The sequence below is a fragment of the Canis lupus genome, chromosome 33, assembly GCF_048164855.1.
Source record: "Canis lupus baileyi chromosome 33, mCanLup2.hap1, whole genome shotgun sequence".
In the NCBI taxonomy this organism is placed as follows: Eukaryota; Metazoa; Chordata; class Mammalia; order Carnivora; family Canidae; genus Canis; species Canis lupus.
In genome coordinates, this window is record NC_132870.1 from 33,940,468 (window position 1) to 33,959,702 (window position 19,235).

The following is a 19,235-nucleotide window of genomic DNA, read 5'->3' on the forward strand; positions in this document are numbered from 1 at the left end:
AACCAAAATTTCACTTTTTGAGACTCACTTCTGTTTCACCAATATTTGCTTTTATCTTTAATAATTTTTCTATCTGCTTTGTATGTTTAGTTTATTAATTATTGGCATTTGTTAGTTTATTTTGTAATTATTTGCGGTAAACAGTATTTAAATACTGTTCTTGCTGTAGCTTCAAATTTTGCCATATAGTTTTTTCATGATCATGCAGTTTTCATTCTGTTATCTTTGAAGAGTTACTTAGAAAGTATGCTCTTTCCATTTCCAAATATGCAGACACTTTTATTTGTATTTTTATTAACTGCTACCTTGATTATGTTGCAGTCAAATAATATTGTCTATATGATACATATTCCATAATCCTGAGGTAACTACTTTTCCTTTAAAAAGCTGTGTTTTAGTCTTGTCCCCTGATTGGCAAATTTGCCAATTTCTCCTCATAAGTCTATTAATTTTGATTTTATAAATTCTGAGATTTTTATTAGGTACAGTATACTTATAGTTATTATAATTTTTAATAAACTGAAATTTTCATTTTCTTTTTTTTTTTTTGAAATTTTCATTTTCATGAAGCAATCACATCTATAATATTAGGTTTTCCCTTAAAATTGAATTTGTCTGATAATTAGATGATTAGACCAGATTTGTTTTGAATAGTGTGTACCTACCATCGGTTTTCTTACTTTTAGCTTTTATGTCCTTAAGTGTCACTTGAGTCTCTTCTAACTGAACTGTAGCTGGAAATTTTTTTTAAGATTTTATTTAATTATTTGACAGAGAGAGAGAACTGCAGGGGGAGGTGCAGAGGGAGAGAGAGAAACAGACGCCCCATTGAGCAGGAAACCAGATGTGAAGCTGGATCCCAGAATCCCAGGATTGTGACCTAAGCTGAAATAGACACTCAAACCACTGAGCCACCCAGGCGTCCTGTTGCTGGAAATTTAACAGCCATCCACAGTTCCTATTTTGTAACGGATAAGTTTAGTGCATTTACTTATGCTGATTGTGATTGCAGATATTTTGGACTTATTTCTGACTTGTTTACTTTTCATTTCAGTTTGTCCCGCTTCTACAAAATTTCTTTTCTCCTTTTTTTTCTTTGCTATTATTATATTTATGTTTATATCTGCATCTAGGAAAACAAGAATGATAAAATATTTTTGGTATGTTTCAGGATTCTATGAACCCCCTCCCACTTCGATAATGTTAGTATCATTTGGAATTTTAATTCTGGGTTATTTGAAATTCCTTTTGTCTTTTCCTTCCTCCCTCTTTTCCATCTTCCCTTCTTTCCTTCCTTCTTCCCTCCCTTTCTTTCCTTCCTTCCTTTTTTCCTTCTTTCCTTTTCTTCATAATTGTTTTTGTTTGTTTTAGATAGTGACAGATTTCCCAATTATATTTTTATCACTATTACTACCTTTCCCTAAGTATTGCAGCATTTCTTAGATATTTTTTTCTCTTCTTATTGGTACAGTTCCTCAGAAACCATTTTAAATGTTCTTTTCAAATGGCAAATTTTCAAAGAATTTAAATGTCTGAAAATATTTTTATTTATCTTCTCATTTGACTGACACTTTGCAGAATGTGAAATTGTGGTTTCAAGGGTCTCTTCATTTAATAGTTAACATATTTCCTCACTGTAGTCTTATGCTCTAGGTGGCTCTTCATGGAGTTAATCTAATGTTAATCTAGTTCTTGTTCTCTGGTAGTTGTTTTTCTCTTTTGGTCTTGAATTTTTTAGAATCTTCTTTACTGTATTTGGTATTTGTCTTAGTCTATTCAGGCTGCTATAACAAAATACAAACTGGATAGTTTGTAAACAACGGAAATTTATTCCTCACAGTTTGGGATGCTGGGAAGTCCAAGATCATAATGCCAGAATGGTCACATTCTGGTGAAGTCCCTTTTCTTGATTCATGGCTTGCACCTTCTCTCTGAATCCTCACATGATGGAAGGGGCTACAGGTCTCTCTGGAACCTCTTTTATAAGGCACTAATTCCATTCATGAGGGTTCTGTCCTCATAACTTAAGTATCTCCCAAAGGCCCCATCCACTAATATCATTACTTTGAAGTTTAGGATTTCAACATACGAATTTTGGGGAGACAAACTGTCAAACCATAGTGATGTTTTAAAATTTTTTGAAATAGGGTCACTTGGCTGGCTGAGTAGGTAGAGCATGCAACTCTTGATCTCAGGGTCATGAATGAGTTCAGGCCGCATATTCAGCATGAAGACTACTTAAGAAAAAAAAAAATTCTGGACTAGTTCTATGTGTGTTTTTTTCTTATACCATCTGTTTGGCAATCTATTCATTTATTCAACAAATATGTATTAAACACCTACTCTATCTAGTCATTGTTCTGTATTTAAAATAGATCTATAAACAAAACAGCCCTATATATCTTTCACTTGTTGAACTTATAATTTGATTGAGAGGAAAGATGTTGAGGAGTAGTGATCGAAAATAAACATAATAAATAAGTATAGTATATAGTTTGTTACACAGTATTAAGGTTAAAGTAGTCTGAAATTGTTGGAGGGACCAGATTACAATTTAAATACAGTGATCAGGGTAGGCTTCATGGAATAGGTAACATTTGAACAAGATTTGAACAAAGTAAGAGAGTAAGCCGTGGGATGATGGGAAAGAGAGTTCTGGATAATGAGAACAACTTGTGAAGAACTAAATTCATACTTTATTCAGTTTGCCTTGGTTTTTACCTAATGTTCTTTTTCTGTTCTGAGATACCTTGCAGGTTACCACAACACATCTACTCAACACTTAAAATTACTTAGGCTTCTCTGGATGTGACAGTTTCTTAGGCTTTCCTTGTTTTAATAAATTAAATAATTTCAAGGAGTCTAGGTCAGGTATTTAGTAGAATGTTCCTCAATTGGAACTTTTCTGATGTCTATCTTATGGTTAGATTTAGGTTATTTGTTTGGGGAATATGACCACAGAAATAAAGTCCATTTTTATATCACATTAATGATACATTGTATCCACATGACTTACCACTATTGCTTTCGATCTTGATCACCTGGCTGAAGTACTGATTATCAGGTCTATTAACTGTAAAGTTATTCTTTTTCTCTCTCATAACCAAGCTGTACCCTTTGCTAGGAAGTCACTGTGCATAGCCCACATCTAAAGAATAGAAGTTATGTTCCACCTGATATTATTGTTATGTCTCACCTGTTCCATCTTTCCTGAGGGCAAATATCTGCATAAATTGCTTGGGATTCTTCTGAAATCTATTTCTTCTACTTTATTTGTTTATTCAAATATTTATATCAGTGTGGACTCCTAGATTTTTTTCACTTTAGGTTATAAGTCAATACTACATTAAATTTTTTGTTATGCAAAAAAAAATAATGTAGTATTGAATTCTAACTTTGGCCATTGAGAACTCTTCCAGTTGGCTCCTTTGTCCCTTTGACAGGCCTCCATTGTTGTGTTTAATTTTTTTTTAAGATTTTATTTATTTATTCATGGGTGACACAGAGAGAGAGAGAAAGAGAGAAAGAGAGGCAGAGACACAGGCAGAGGGAGAAGCAGGCTCCATGCAGGAAGCCCGACATGGGACTCGTTCCCGGGTCTCCAGGATCAAGCCTGGACCAAAGGTGGCGCTAAACCCCTGAGCCACCGGGGCTGCCCTGTTGTGTTTAATTTGAATACTTCCTTACTTTCTGGCACTATAAGATGCTTCAAGTTCATTTTGTGTGTTTCTTGCCCCAGTTCTAGAATCAGCCATTTCTCCATGGGACCCTTGTTAGTTTTATTGGGGAATGGTTTAGAAACCAAATCTGGATACTATATGTAAAAATTTTGACTTTTATCAGACTGGCAGAGGGTTTTGAGAGAAGAGTGATATATTATGATTTATAATTTGAAAAGTTTCCTGTGACTAATGTGTTAGACTAGATTATAGGAAGGAAAGAGTGGAAGGTATTAGGAGGCTATTTGGCTTATTAGGAGGCTATGACAGTTATCCAGACCGAGGTGATAGCTTGAATTAAGGTTGTAGTAATGGGAGCAATGAGAAGTTGTTGATTGTAACCCTTACTTGAACACAGTTTATCCTCATTATTTTTTCAAAGATTTCTTCCTTTTTTCAAGAAATAATCCTCCTTATAGGACTTTATTATGCAGATATAAGCATATCTATATCTGTTCTACTGCGTAACTATTACATTTTCATTTTTTGTCCTTTTCTACCATTTTATGGGTGAAATTTTTTACTCCAATCTTCTAACTTACTAGCTCATTCTTTAACCATATCCATTTTTACTCATTCTATTTAATTTTGTTTTTTATTTTGCCAATTATATTTTACATCCTAAACATTGCTACTATTAAATTTCTGTTACCTTATTGCCCATCTCCATCCTTTTTTTAATATTTTTCCTTAATAATCATCATTTAATGTACTAGATACTTTTTCTTATTTTTCTCACTTACTGTCTGTCTACCACTAGAATAGAATATAAATTCCAAACAGACTGGGATTTTTGTTTTTCTTTTTTCATTGCTCTCTATCCCCTGAATTTATCATAGTACCTGAAACATAGTTAAGAGTTCAATAGATAGTTTTTGAATGAGTGAATTGTTAGAGTAGATGGCATAGATAATCTCATACTTGAGAGAGGGAAGATATGCCAATTTCATTGAGGGGATTTATGCTACCTCTAGTTTTAGAGAAGTATATAATTTATTTATTGGGCTACCCTAGTGACTATTGTTATACTATGTGCTTAGCCTTGGGCAAAGCACCTTTGGAATACGACTTTTAACTGTTGTTCAGATATACCCACATCTGAGAAAGGAAATATAAAGAGTTTAAGTGGGAAATGTCAAATGGAAAGTATAGTCAAAGATGTGATATTCTCAAGTAGTCTGTGTTTGACAAGCCCTAGGATTATATAATTATATCTGTGGCTTGATCATTTTCTAAAATAGAAACAGAGTTATTTAGTCTCTAAACTAGGTGCCATTTAGGCAAACTGAATGGAAAAGCACCTCTTTTATTGAGTCTTCCTTCTGTCACTGATTGCGTTTTTTCATTTAATAGCTTCCATGTTATTTTTTAAAACAATAACAATTTCCCTTTTCTCTTTGTTTTGTCTGTAACAAGACTTCATTAATTAAGAGGAAAAGAACTACTAACAAGAATGACTTCTTTTCTTTTGGAAGACTTCCTACACTGTAAAGTCTTGTTGTCTTGATTCCCCATCCCAACTTCTGTTACAGAGAAAAGACATCCTTTCAGAATATTTTTACAAAATCTGAGGGCTGCAAAACACCACTTTGCATAAGACAGCTTATGTTACTCTAGCATATCTGTTTCATTTGCATACACACGCACAAAGGGGCACACAAATATGTATAAATCTACATCTATATACATTTAATGTAAAAACAGACTTTTATAATGTGGTTTACTCAAAAGTTAAAGCAAGGTGTGCCTCTCCTTACATATGTGTTTGTTGTTTTTTCTGCATTATCTCCATTTTTTATTGATTGCCAATTTCTTTTCCTTTGCCTTTGCAGTCCTAAAGATTGATGCCATTTTGGGGTCTAATTACCCAAGCTGTTCTCAATTACATTTTCAATGTATTTTTTCTGAAATGCCTGCAGCTTATGGCACTGCCCCAAATTGCTTGTTCTGCTGAGGTGCTTGCTCAGCACATCTTCTTTCCGCAATCATGTCACCTTCGATGAAGTCTCACTTTCCCTATAGTCATTTTTATTTGCATTTACATATGTCAGCCAAATCCTGTCCTTTTGTACTTGGCATTTTAATTAAGGTTTCTTTACCATGAAGCTACCATAATTTATAGGAAATTGGTTAGAAAATGCAAAGAAGAAATCAATATGAAGACATTTTAATATATCATCTAATTACTTTTCCTTTTTCAACTCTTTCTTATTAAAGTGCATAGATAATGTTTTTCAATCTAAAAGTGTTATTTTGTTTCATAGTAACTGGGTCTTCCCAGAGAGTATTTCTTAATTAAATGATACGTTTAAAATTTCTTTTATTAAAAAATGGTTGTAGTAATGGAACAACTGAATTCCCATCTCCTCAAAGGGACAGTTAAATTAATCTTTAGGTACATATCATAGACAGTGTTTAAGAATATTGGCCAAAAATTTACATGTACTAGAATACATAGCTAGTATAAGTTTAGCTTTTAGTTTCTGGAAGCCATTGTTTGATCCCATTTGTCATGGAGAATAGTGCATGCAGGTTATGGTTATGAATAAGAACTGAAAACTCTTTAGAGGACTCACTCAGAAAATGATATATCAAACAAACAAATATATGTAAAGGTACAGAAAAATTCAATAGCAAAATCAATAAGCTTGTGTATGCATTTGTGTGTATTCATGGATACATATAAATTTATCTTTTTAATCAATAAATACCAAAGTCATGTTCATTCCAAACATGTATAGAATATTTATAAATATTGACAATGCTAGTTTTCCAGAAAAGCTCCAATAATTTTAAAAACCCCAATATTATACAGGCTAATTTCCTAACCAAAATGTAATGTGATTAAAAATCAGTAATAAATGGTTAGCTATAAAAAAAATCTTTAGTATAAACTGAAAAACCCAAAACTCTTAGAAAGATACACACTAAAACTATGCAAAAATGTTCACTACACTGTTATTGGGTCAACAGATAAAAATAGAATAATGTCTGTAGTACAATAATCTTCGTGTATTTCCAAAGCCATGTATAAGACATTATATATTTTTTTAGAATAAATATTTTTTTCTTTTCAAATTTTTATTTAAATTCTAGTTAGTTAACATACAGTGCAATATTGGTTTCAGGAGTCAAATTCAATGACTCATCACTTACAACACCCAGTGCTCATCATAACAAGTACCCTCCTTGATACCCATCAACCATCTAGCCCATCCCCCACCCGCTTCCTTCCATCAACCCTCAGTTTTTTCTCCGTTGTTAAGAGTATCTTATGGTTTGTTTCCCTCTCTTTTTTTCCTGCTTCCCATAGGTTCAATCTGTTTTATTTCTTAAATTCTACACATGAGTGAAATCATAGGGTATTTGTCTCTCTCTGACTGACTTACTTCACTTAGCATAATAACTCTAGCTCTACCCATGTCATTGAAAATGACAAGATTTCATTATTTTTGATGACTCAGTAATATTCCATTTTATATATATGCATATATATGTGTGTGTGTGTGTGTATAAATATACACATATACCACCTCTTTATTCATTCATCAGTGAATGGACATTTGGGCTCTTTTCATAGTTTAGCTATTGTTGATAATGCTGCTATAAACATTGGGGTACATGCACCCCTTCGAATCTGTATTTTTGTTACCTTTGGGTAAATACCTACTAGTACATTTGTTGGATTGCAGCGTACTTTTATTTATAAGTTTTTGAGAAACCTCTATATTGTTTTCTACAGTGGCTGCACCAGAATAAACATATTTAAATAAATAAGTAGCTGATTAGAAATTGTATGAGTTAAGAGACAGGCTAAACTGCTATGATAAAGGGACTTCAATATACAGAGACTCAAATTAAATGAAAGTTTGTCTCTTAAATAAAAACCCAGAGGTAAGTAGTCACATATTGATGCAGTGGCTCTACCATTAATACTTGGTTTCCAGAGTTCCCATATGTGAATCTTTGCAGATGTTAGACAACTTGTCACTCTTCCAGCAGAACCCTTCAGCATGTTTATTCTTATGAAGCTGCTTATAAATCTGAATGCCTGTAATGTGTTGTAATGATTGAATGACTGTCAGTATTGACTAACCAAGTATAACTGTTCTATTTTTTCTCTCTTATGAAAGCCAACATAACAAAGACACATTTTTACCTGCAAAGCTTTAGAGTTTATGAGGCAATTTTAGTGTATATTGACTCATTTCATTAAATTTGAGAACATCAATATGAAGTATGCATAATGCATAATTCATAATGTAAACTCTAAAAAAAATCTGCTTAGAGTTACTAAAATTCAGTATATTTCTTATTCGAAGAGTATCTTATAATACTACTTAAGCTTGGTCAATCAAAAACTTCATCCTCTAGCTAAAATGAGTCTTCTTCCTGGCATTGATATTTGTCTTCAGACAACAGAAGACACGTTGGGTGGAATTAAAAATCCACCATTGCTGTCAAAGACATGTCAAAGTGAAATTCTCCTTCTAAAGGCAAAATTCTGTCTTGCTGATAGCGCAATTCCTAACGTGTCATGGTGTAAATAGTACAGTGCCTGGCATCAAGTCCGCATGGACTCTATCAGCTCACTAATCAGTCAGTCATTTGATGATTCTATGTCTCATCAGTGTGAAGGACATAGCAGTTTGGTGGTAGTACATGTTCTGTCTCTGTCTGGTATTTAGGCATCTTATTACTATGTTATAAGGACACAAGGGAAAAAGTTAAAAAAATATATAGTAAATTAATACTCAAAGAATAGCTCAAGAGGACATGTTTACAAATTTGTAAAAGTTATTTATGAGACAGGGAGAATATTTGCATGCATCATTGCATTTAATGTGTTCTGTTTAGGTTATTTAATTTACTTGGTTTTTTCCTTGAAGAGCAATTCAAGACTAACTGGCATTGACCCTGAATGGTCATGATTAATAGCACAAAATAGTTCACTTTCTTTTCTGTCAGAATATTTTTGATAAATGGGTTGCCTTGATCATATGATATGGACCTTACTTTTCAATCTTCTCAATCATGATGCTACCTCTGAACAAAATTGAGATTTATTGGTGATCCTCCAATCAGGTGAATACAGCAATAAAATAAAGATGACCAATATAGACCAAAACCAAAAGTATAGAGACCAAAAGAAATAAGACAAACTTTTCTTTGATGCATTTCTTTCCAAATATGGGAGAAAATTCTTGATATTCTCTAAGTGGCTTTGTAATGAATTTTTTTCTCAATAAAAGACTTCATCATAACACATGTTTGAATTATTTTTTCTTCACTGAGGAGTGTGCTATTTTGCATCTTAGAATGGAGAGCAATGCAAAAGTAATAGGATCACTGGCTTTTGTCTGTTGCTACTTTCTTGACAAGGCATATTGCTCATTGCTCTAATAATATAAAGGTGCTTGAAACCTGAAGTAGGCCACTGTGCAGGCCATAGACTCATGTGGGCAGCCTCAGGGGTGTACTTACCAGAAAACTTTTGTCAAATCTGTTAAACCTGAGCACAGCCTAATGGTGTAGCCATTAGTGGCAGGATGACCTGATTGTTTGCTGGGCTTTTCCTGTGAACAGTTTGTGAAGACATTGAAAAGAGAAAATACTAAATATGGAAAAGTATCTAGACTGGATGATTTAGGGTGTAACCTCTGTCTTTCACATAAATGTTGGGTTAGGTGCAATAGATAATGTGAACAGTGAGACTTTTGCTTCTGGTAATATTCTTTCTATTTCTGTAAGAGAAACAACTCCTCCCTGGCTCCCTGCTCAGGCCAGAGCCCTAGAGGTGAAAGAGGACTTTAATGTCTCTGTACCTAGTACTAGACTTATATGAAAGTGGTACTTTAAGTGCTTATCTTAAATATGTTTGTGCCAAATGGAATAATTAACAAATGTGTCAATTTACTTGTACTTAAATTGTTAAAGATTGAAGTTTTCTGCATGAATGTTTTTTTCCAGAGATCTGGAAATGCACTCACTGAAGATCCTTATGTTTTCTTTAATATTTGTTAATGACAGCTTACGACAATGCTTTCTTTGATCATTGCCTTTTAAAAATTGGAAATGAGCTCTTCTCCATGTTTCAGTATGTTATAATCCAGGTGATGGCAGGATGGGATGGCCAGAGGTCTAAGGTCAGACTGACCCGTCAGGGTAGAATGAGTATTGTTGCCAGTAGCGGGAGAAGGCAAAGGGACATGGAAATCAGTGATGAGCCACAGTAAACAGCCTACTAATGATAGAGAAACCACATCAAGCTAACCTGGCAGGAAGCAGTAGTTTGAAATCCAGGTAGATGAGACTGTGGCAGCAGGGAGTTCTGGCCAGAAAGGATAGGAATTTGGCCACAGAGAGGGATCAAGCCTGGAAAACTAGAGAATGAGGCAGGGTCTCAGAGGATCTGGATCGCTGAACATGGGTCAAGTGGAACATAAGACTAAATCCTCATGGAAAGGTAAGAATGGAATTAAAAAGTTAGGGTGGCTTCTCAGATCCCTATTAAGCAAATAAGGATCAACAAAATGATATATTCCAGAAATTTGGAAAATATTGAAGCTATAGGCAATAGTTGAGAATTTGAAACAGCAAAGGGTTAGAGTTGATAAGCCAGTCACTCCATGGATGAACTACATGAAATTCCTCATTCTATGGGGATATGAACCTATTTCCAGAGGTTATTCCCTCCCTCTCTTTCATCATCCCTCCCTCCCTCCCTCTTTCTTTCTTTTTACTTTCTTTATTTCTTTCTTCTTTCTTCCTTCCTTCCTTCCTTCCATCCTTCCTTCCTTCCTTCCTTCCTTCCTTCCTTCCTTTCTTTCTTTCTTTCTTTCTTTCTTTCTTTCTTTCTTTCTCTTTTCTTTCTTTCTTTCTTTCTTTCTTTCTTTCTTTCTTTCTTTCTTTCTTCTTTCTTTTCTTTCTTTCTTTCTTTTCTTCTTCTTCTCTTTCTTTCTTTCTTTCTTTCTTTCTTTCTTTCTTTTTTCTTTCTCTTTCTTTTTTCATTTCTTTCTTTCTCTCTCTTTCACCTATCTATTCATTTATCTATCATCTGGCTATCTATAAAGTACTATGTCTCATTTCTCCCAGAGTTCCATACTTTTTAAAAAAATTTGCCCCCCTGATTAGTTTCCAGGAGAGTCTTTTTTCACATCTTGCATTGTCACTTTTCACCTATCCCTGAGCAGTTGTGTCTGTTTTGAAGTGTTATCTCCCGCTTTCTCATTTGTGTCTTCTAGTTTGTTGTAGGTAGGAAAACCAGATGACCAAGCTCTGTTGACCTATTGACAGGAGACAATTTGGGAAGAATTCAGTGGCTCTTCACATACGCAGAGATCTCTTAATTTGGAAGATGCAGCAAGGACATTGTTATTCTTATAACTTTGCAGGAAAATTATCTTAGTTGCAAAAAGAAATCTTAGAAAGATCATGCCACAGAGCTCCTGTATTTAGTTTATAGGTGAGTCTCTCAGGCATCTATCCAGATTTTATTAATATTTACATTTTACTGTCCAAAGATATTCCTTGATTCAAGAACAAATACACCCCTTGACATAGGTCAGAATTGGTGCAGGGAGAGAGAGGCAATTACTCTAACCTAAATATTTTATAAAGAAAATTCCTTCCTATGTGTTTAATATGTAGCCTAATATTAAACACATTATATCATTTAATTATCTATACAAGTTTTTACTTTGAATCAGCAATGAATGTTATTTTGAAGTTGGGAATGATAACACAAAGTTATCCAAAAGGCATTCTTTGTTGCTTATATCTTACAAGTCTTTATATTCTTGCCAATAATAGACAGAAATAACAGTGGCGATGATGATTCACAGGAGTAGAAATATGAGCACAGGGAAGTATACAATTAAGCAGTTGAAACTATACTATTTACAGGTTTGCATCTTTCCAGTCATTTTATTGGCTTTCTCATCTTTTCCAGTTTTTCTCACTTCTGTTGTCTGCTTTGCTCTTAGTCATTTTATCCCTTCTTATGTTTTTGTATTTTTTATTTCCAATTTTCTCTGTCTTCTTTCTTTCAAATAATGTGTTTCTTTTAAATGTGCTTTGTCATTATTTTATCTTATCCCATTCTACCTCTTTTATATTACATTTTAGTTGCTTTTTGATTGTATCTTTTCAAAAACTGCATCAAGGATCAAATAAAACAAAACTCAGCAGTAATTCAAAACTGGAAATATTATATTAAAACTGCTAGCCTCAAGGAGATATTTTACATAAATATGTGTTGCAACCTGACCTCAAAGTCAGGCAGCTGGGCATGTTGCCTGGCTGAGGGAGTCAGATTTGGAGGAAGAGAAGATTTTATGACTTTTTTCATCTGTAGGCATATGCTTATGTTCTTTCAGATCAGAGATAGCAATGGGAAAGTAAATATCAGACCATTAAGAGTGGGCTGATAAAATTGTCGGAAGTTTGGTGAGGTTTTAAAACATATATTTATCTGCATCCTATCCGTGATGCTACTTGCTATCTTTAGCAATTAATATTTAGTTATAGGCACATTTAAATCCCCAGCATATCAGTCCTGCTTGTACTTATGTAACTACCCTCATGCTGCCAGTCAAACCTAAGATTTCTTCGTGGATCAGAAAAAATCTTTAGTACAAAACATGTTGAAATCACAAACTAAACTTTGATTGCAGAAAAAGTAGCAGGAGAGTATTTCAAATTACTAAAATTGGACTTAAAAAGAAGATTAAAATTAGTGGCTAAAATAATTTCCTTCATGTTCTCATTAAGAAAGGATTACTACCTCATCTGTCCAAAATACCTATTAAAAAATATCAGCTATGCTGCTGACAAAAATGTTAGCAGCAGTGGCTCCAACCACCTCCTACACATTCTCATGCATCCTGGACACTGCTTTGCTTTCCTGTCTTCATAGCACATAACACTCTGCAAAGAAAACAAAGGGACTGCACGTGATGAAGGTATGATACACACATAAAGAAGGCAATGAGGATGCCTGGGCTTAGAAAGTTGGTTACATAGAGACTTCCTTCTCATGTTGACATTAAAAATGTGTAAATCAAGTGGCAACAGATCCTGTATTCCTTCTGGCATTGAGTACCTATGTGAACCTTAGCAAAGTCTTTTATCTATTAAAATGAGGTGACTGTAACACTAAATTGCAAAAGTTCCTTTTAAATGTAACATTCTGTGATTCAGATGCAATAGGTAGAATAGCCAAATTAAAGATAGAGAATTATTATCTTTCTTGTTTGTTTGTTTATTTATTTATTTATTTATTTATTTAAGGGGGGGAGGGACAGAGGGAAAGGGAGAGAGAGGATCTTAAGCAGACTCCATGCCCATCATAAAGCCCAACATGAGGCTCAATCTCAGGATGCTGAGATCATGACTTGAGCCAAAATCAAGAGCCAGACACTCAACCAACTGAGTCACCCAGGCACCTCGGCTGTTACCTTCTTTAAAACAATTTTTTTGAACCTTTTTAAAAAGTCAACTAGTAGAGTTCCACTTCCTGAATGGTGACATTAGGAACCCTGTGGATCAGACCCTAGGGAAATAACTATAATTGATAAAAATTATAAAAAAAAAAAACCAACAAATTAAAATCTCTTGAAATTGTCTTAAGCAAATACAGCAAATGAGGAAACATTTATTTGAAAAAAAATGTGCCAAATCTTAGTAAAAAGAATGTCTGTGACACATGAGCCATGACCTACTGCTTTCCTGCTCACCCCCTCCAGGTGGGTGTGGCCAACTAGATTAGGCTTCATGTGTTCTCAGTTCTAACCAAGAGACACAGTATCTTACCTGGAGGAGTTGGCTGCCAGCATTTCTCATTCCCTCTGACACCAAGGTGAAGAGGCAAAATTCTGAAAAAAATGTAACCAAGAGGCTAGGGGTTCATTTCTTTCATTCCCTCCCCATGCATGGAATGGAGGCTCTACCCCAAGTGAGGCAGGCCCAGGTTACTGGGACTTTGATTGTCCGCAGCCCAGGTCACTCATAGGGTGGTTTCATGCTGGGAAAGGCAAGTCCAGAAGAACAAATGCAAAGGACACTATCCAGAAAGGGAAAAGACAACCCACACAATTTGAGAAAATACTTGCAAATCATATTTCTGTTAAAGGACTAGTGTATAGAATGTTTAAAGAACTCTTTTATCTCTACAAAAAAACAATATAATTTAAAAATGGGCAAAAAAATCTGAATAGATATGTCGCCAAAGATTTATGAATGTCCAAAAAAGCATATGAACCAATTCTTAACATCATTAGCCATTAGAGAAATGTGAATTAAAACCACATAACATTTTACATGGATAATAGCGATTGTTTTCAAGTTTATGGAGAAATTGGAACCCTTCTACACTCCAGTGGGAATGTAAAATGGGTGCAGCCACTTTAGAGAATACTCTGGCAGTTCCTCAGAAGTTTAAAAATGGAATACCATATGACCCAGCAATTTTGTGTCTAGATATATACCCAAGATAAATGAAAACATATGTTCACACAAAATCTTGTACAAAAATGTGCCTAGTGGCATTATTCATAATTCCTAAAAAGTGGAAACCACTCAAGTGTCCATCAACTGATGAATAGGTAAATAGACTATGGTTGTATTCATGCAATGAAACATTGTCATTAATAAAAAGAAATATCAAGTAAAAGAAATGCAGTATTGACACATGCTACCCTACAACATGGATGAACCTCAAAAACATATAAAAAGTCAATCATAAAAGACAACAAAATACTACACCATTTTAATGGAATGTGCAGAATAGCTACATCTATAGAGACAGAAAGTTGCCTAGGGCTGAGGGAGCTGAGTTGGGATGAAATGGAGGAGTGACTGTAATAGATGCAAGTTTCTTGGGGTTATGAAAATATTGATTGCTTTGAAGTTGCACAACTCCCTGAATATACTAAAAACTTTAAATAGTTAATAGTATGGTATATGAATTCTATCTTTAAAAAGTTTTTGAAAAAATGTTCTTGTAAAAATATCACTTTGTACTTTGACTAATGCTATGATTATATTTTTTCCATTTTGTTACTTGACTTTGTACTTAGTTTATAATGCTGCTAACATATAGAATTTTTATCTACCTAAAATTATCAATAATTTTCCTTATGGCTTTTGCGTATCGTGTCTTATTTAAAAAAGGAATTCCTTAATTCAAGATTGCATTAAAGTTTCCTCATTTTTTTGTTTTAGTACTTTTGTGGGTTTTTTGTTTGTTCATTTAAATTATTATTCTATCTGAAATTTTTTAAAAAATTGTTTTCCCCCAGGGCTTCTGGCTGGTTCAGTTGAAAGAGTATCTGACTCTTAATTACTTAAATAAATAAAACTTACGAAATAAATAAAAATCTTTCTCCCTAATTGGCAGGGCCACCTTTATCATACACCAACTGTTGGCATTTCTATTAGGGCTATTTCTAAAAATTTACCATCTAATCATAAAAGTACTTCATATCTAATGACTGTCACCACCAAATGTGTTTTCATAACTACTAAGTATTGTCATAAATTACCTCTAACATTTCAGAATTTTTATGGTTTTTCTTGAATGGTTTTTTCACTGTAAACTTTTTAATCAGTTAAACTAGTTTCAAAAAATGGATATTGAATACTCTGTTATTTTTATTGGAGTCATATAAAATGTGCAGATTACAGTTTAGAAGTCTTTAAAATACTGAGTAATAATATGCAATAAGAAACTATCTATTTGGGCACCTGGATGGCTCAGTCATTTGGGTGTCTGACTCTTGGTTTCCATGAAGGTCATGATCTCAGGGCCCTGAAAAGGAGCCTTGAGTAGGGCTCCACACTCAGTAGGGGTCTGCTTCAGATTCTCTCTCTCCCTCTCTCTCCCCTCTGCTCTTCTCCTTGCTCATGTTCTCTCTCTCTCTCTCTCTCTCTCTCAAATAAATAAGATCTCTTAAAAAAAAGTCTATTCAAGTCTTTTATGTCTGAGTCTTAAAGTTATCTGCATTTAGAATTGCCATATTGCTTGTTAAGTTTATTTCTAGGTTCTGTTTATTTTTCTTGTTTTTTGTTTTTTGGTGGCTTATAAATGAGATTTCCCCCCATTTTTTCTGTGTAGTTATTTGTAAATAGAGAAGCTGGACTTCTATATATTAATAACTAGATAATCTTTTTCTAGTAACTTTAGTTGATCCTCTTGGATTTTCTAGTTATGAAAATAAACATTTTATTTATTCTGTTCAATTTTTATGCATTTTTCCCTTTCACATCTCTAGTTGTATTGGCTAGTACTTCTAGAAAAAATAACTAAAAAATTCTTGAAAAGAAAAAAAAAATTCTAGCAGAGATGGCTAATCTTATGTTATACTTTAATGAAAATACTTTTAGTGTTCATCCAGTAAGCATAATATCAATTTGTTTTAAAGACATATATTTTATTTCTTTAAGGAAGTATCCATCTATACCACAATTTCATTAAGAAATTCTAACAGGAATTAAGATAGTTGCATTTTCTCAGTCTTTGTGACATCAAGAAACCTGGTCCTATGTTTTTGTTTTTGTTTTTTTCTTTGACCTATTTATCAATTGTAAGCAACAGATATTACTCTAGCTAGTATAAGCAGCAGAAAAGGATTTCACACCAGATATTTCATGGCTTTCAAAATCTTTTAAAGAGCTAGAGTTTCTGGCTCAAGGTTGAGATTCCAAGTAAGGTCTCATCTCTTTGTATCATACTTGCTGCCCTCAGCTGGAAAGCAGCTGCCAATGCCTTTTAACTGAAGGTGAATCGGGAAACTGGTATCCCTTGGTCCACAAAGTTCTACTTCAAACTATAGCACAAATCCCCATTCTCTGCCTCTCTTCTTGTTTAACTAGGTTCCAAATTCAAGCCTCAAAAATCTCATTTGCATGCTTGATTAGTAGAACCAAAAATCACACCTGTTTCATAGGTTCAAGTGTGCCTGGGAAATGCAGATTTTAGACTCTCAGCCTCTGAAGTACAAGGAAAGCATACCCCAAAGAGAGCTTAAGTGGCTATTGAGAGAGGCAGTCTACAAAACCTGCCACACTATTAATATAGTGAATTATATTAAGAGAGCTTTGTAATATCATAATAGTTTTCATTTCTAGAATGAATCCAAGATCATATTATCTTTCTACTCTCCAAGTCAAAGGTATAGGCCAATATTTTGCATTAATATTAGTAAATGTGATTTTTTTCTTCTTTCTTTGCTGTTTCATCTAGTTTTGTGATCAATGTTATAGTTAATTCGTAGACAGCATTTGGAAGCTTTCCTTCTGACATATTCTGGAACATTTTAGATAATTGGAGTTACTTGTTCCTTGAAAGTGTAATGGACTTCACTTGTGAACTATCTCATCTCTATGATTTTTACAGAACAGCTCTGTTATTTTTCTCATTCGACAAATGTTAGATAATATTCAGTGTCTATTTCTTTTGTAGTCAATTTTCTAAGGAAAGGGGCATCTACTTTCTTCCAGGTTGTCAAATTTAATTAAATATATTTGAGCAAACTATCTTACTATTTTAATTTTTCCTATCTATAATAATTTCTTCACATGTATGTCTCTGTGTTTTGTATCTTTTTTTTTCAATTAGGTTAGATATGGGCTTAATTTTTTTTTTCTTTTTTTGCTTGCTTGCTTGTTTTTCTCAAAGAAGTATTTTGCGATTGATTTATTCTTTTTTTCCCCTAAATTCATTTTGTTTCTTTAGGTTTTATTTTTTTAACTTTTTCTATTTGTGTGTGTGTGTGTGTTGAATGATTAACTCACTTAGTGACTTTCTTTTCTGCTACAATTAGCACCTAAATCCACAGATTTTTTTCTCTATATGTTATTATTATGATTTTTTTTTATATTTTATGTTTTCAGGATGGTTGGCTATTTCAGTTACTTTCTTTATGAATCAAAATAAAAATACTGTCCAGGCAAAAGATGTTTTTGGTATTTTCTTTTTTTTATTTCTTATTTGTATTAATTTATGATCAGATAATTTTATATCATTAATCATTTTATAATAAATTTATATTTTCTTCGAATGATATAGAGTCAGATTTTAAAATACTACATAAGAACTTGAAAGAAAGGTATGTTCTTTGTTTTCAGAATATAGAGGTTAATGTATCTTTTTGATCCACTCTGTTATGTTATTTAGACTTCCTGTTTGCTCTTAAAAAAAATCTATTTGATTATTTAGTGGCTGAAAAAGGTGAGTTAAAATATCTCATTGTTCTTAATCCTTCATTTTCAGTTGCATTTCCTGAAGTGTTCGCTTTATATATTGACATCCTATTTAATCATATGATAAATATATACAATCTTCTTTGCAAAGGTTATCATTTACAATTAATGATATTGTTGTGTCTCATATATTTTTGCTTTAGTTTCTACCCTAATATTAATATCCCAACCTTTTTTTATTGCATTTATTTTTTACATTGAGAATAAAAATGGTAATTTTATTTTCGATTCTTGTGGGTCACTTGTTTTAATTTTTGCCTCCTGTACACAGGTTACTATTGGCTTTTGCTTTTAGATCCAATCTAGTTGTATTAACAGAGTAATTTATCCTTTTTATACTACTTGATATGATAAGTATTTTTCGTTGATCTTAACTTATTACGTGCTCCTTTTTCTTGATAAAAGTGAAAGAACGTATAAGAACAGATTTAATTGCATCTTTATTAAACTGCAAGAGTGGAGAGATTTTTCATCTTTCTTCTTTGTTATTCTGATTACCTTATTTGTCTTTAACTTTCTCAGGGCATCCCAGGTGGCTCAGCAGTTTAGCGCTGCCTTTGGCTCAGAATGCGGTCCTGGAGTCCTCCAATGGAGTCCCACCTCCCTGCATGGAGCCTGCTTCTTCCTCTGCCTGTGTCTCTGCCTCTCTCTCTCTCTGTGTGTGTGTGTGTGTGTCTCATGAATAAGTAAAATCTTAAAAATAAATAAATAAATAAATAAATAAATAAATAAATAAATAACTTTCTCAATACAGTCAATACAGGATAAAACTGATCCGACCCCAGAGAGCCCTGAGCCAGAACGCCAGACTGCACCAGACTGCCATAAAGAAGAATCACCCCAGAAAGGTCTCCTGCCTTCGCAGGGTAGGAGATGGAGAAAATGTGGGGTCTGATGTTGTTGAAGAAGAAGGTGCGGAGGTAGCAAATGTGACAGGCCCTGGTGGAGCTCCAGTGCAAGGCAGTAAATATGCAGCAGACCTAACCATATAGATGCCACCCACGTTGCAGAGGTCCTCCACGCAATTAACAGCAGAATGACCAGAAGAGTGAGAGGAGAAAAGAGGGGAAAAGAGGGGAAAAGAGGGGAAAAGAGGGGAAAAGACGGAGACGGAGGGATTGGAAAGTGCTCCTGCAGGCCTGGCCCAACAGGTGGGCCCTGCGGCAGGCCACGGTTCCCACCTTCCTCCTGCGGAGACCCCCTGGGCGTCAACGCCCCTGTGCGGGGGAGGTGATGGAAGGTGCTGACCCCCAG

General features: G+C 34.0%; 1 long non-coding RNA gene across 4 annotated transcripts in view; it reads left to right on the plus strand.

Moving 5' to 3' along the window:
• LOC140623697 (uncharacterized) overlaps positions 1-18,721 on the plus strand; it is a 114,333-nt gene extending 95,612 nt beyond the window's left edge. For all 4 annotated transcript variants that reach the window (XR_012023250.1, XR_012023248.1, XR_012023249.1 and 1 more), the window contains one exon: positions 18,504-18,721. This is a non-coding gene — a long non-coding RNA (uncharacterized lncRNA). The remainder of the gene's footprint in view (positions 1-18,503) is intronic.
• The last annotated feature ends 514 nt before the right edge of the window (positions 18,722-19,235 follow it).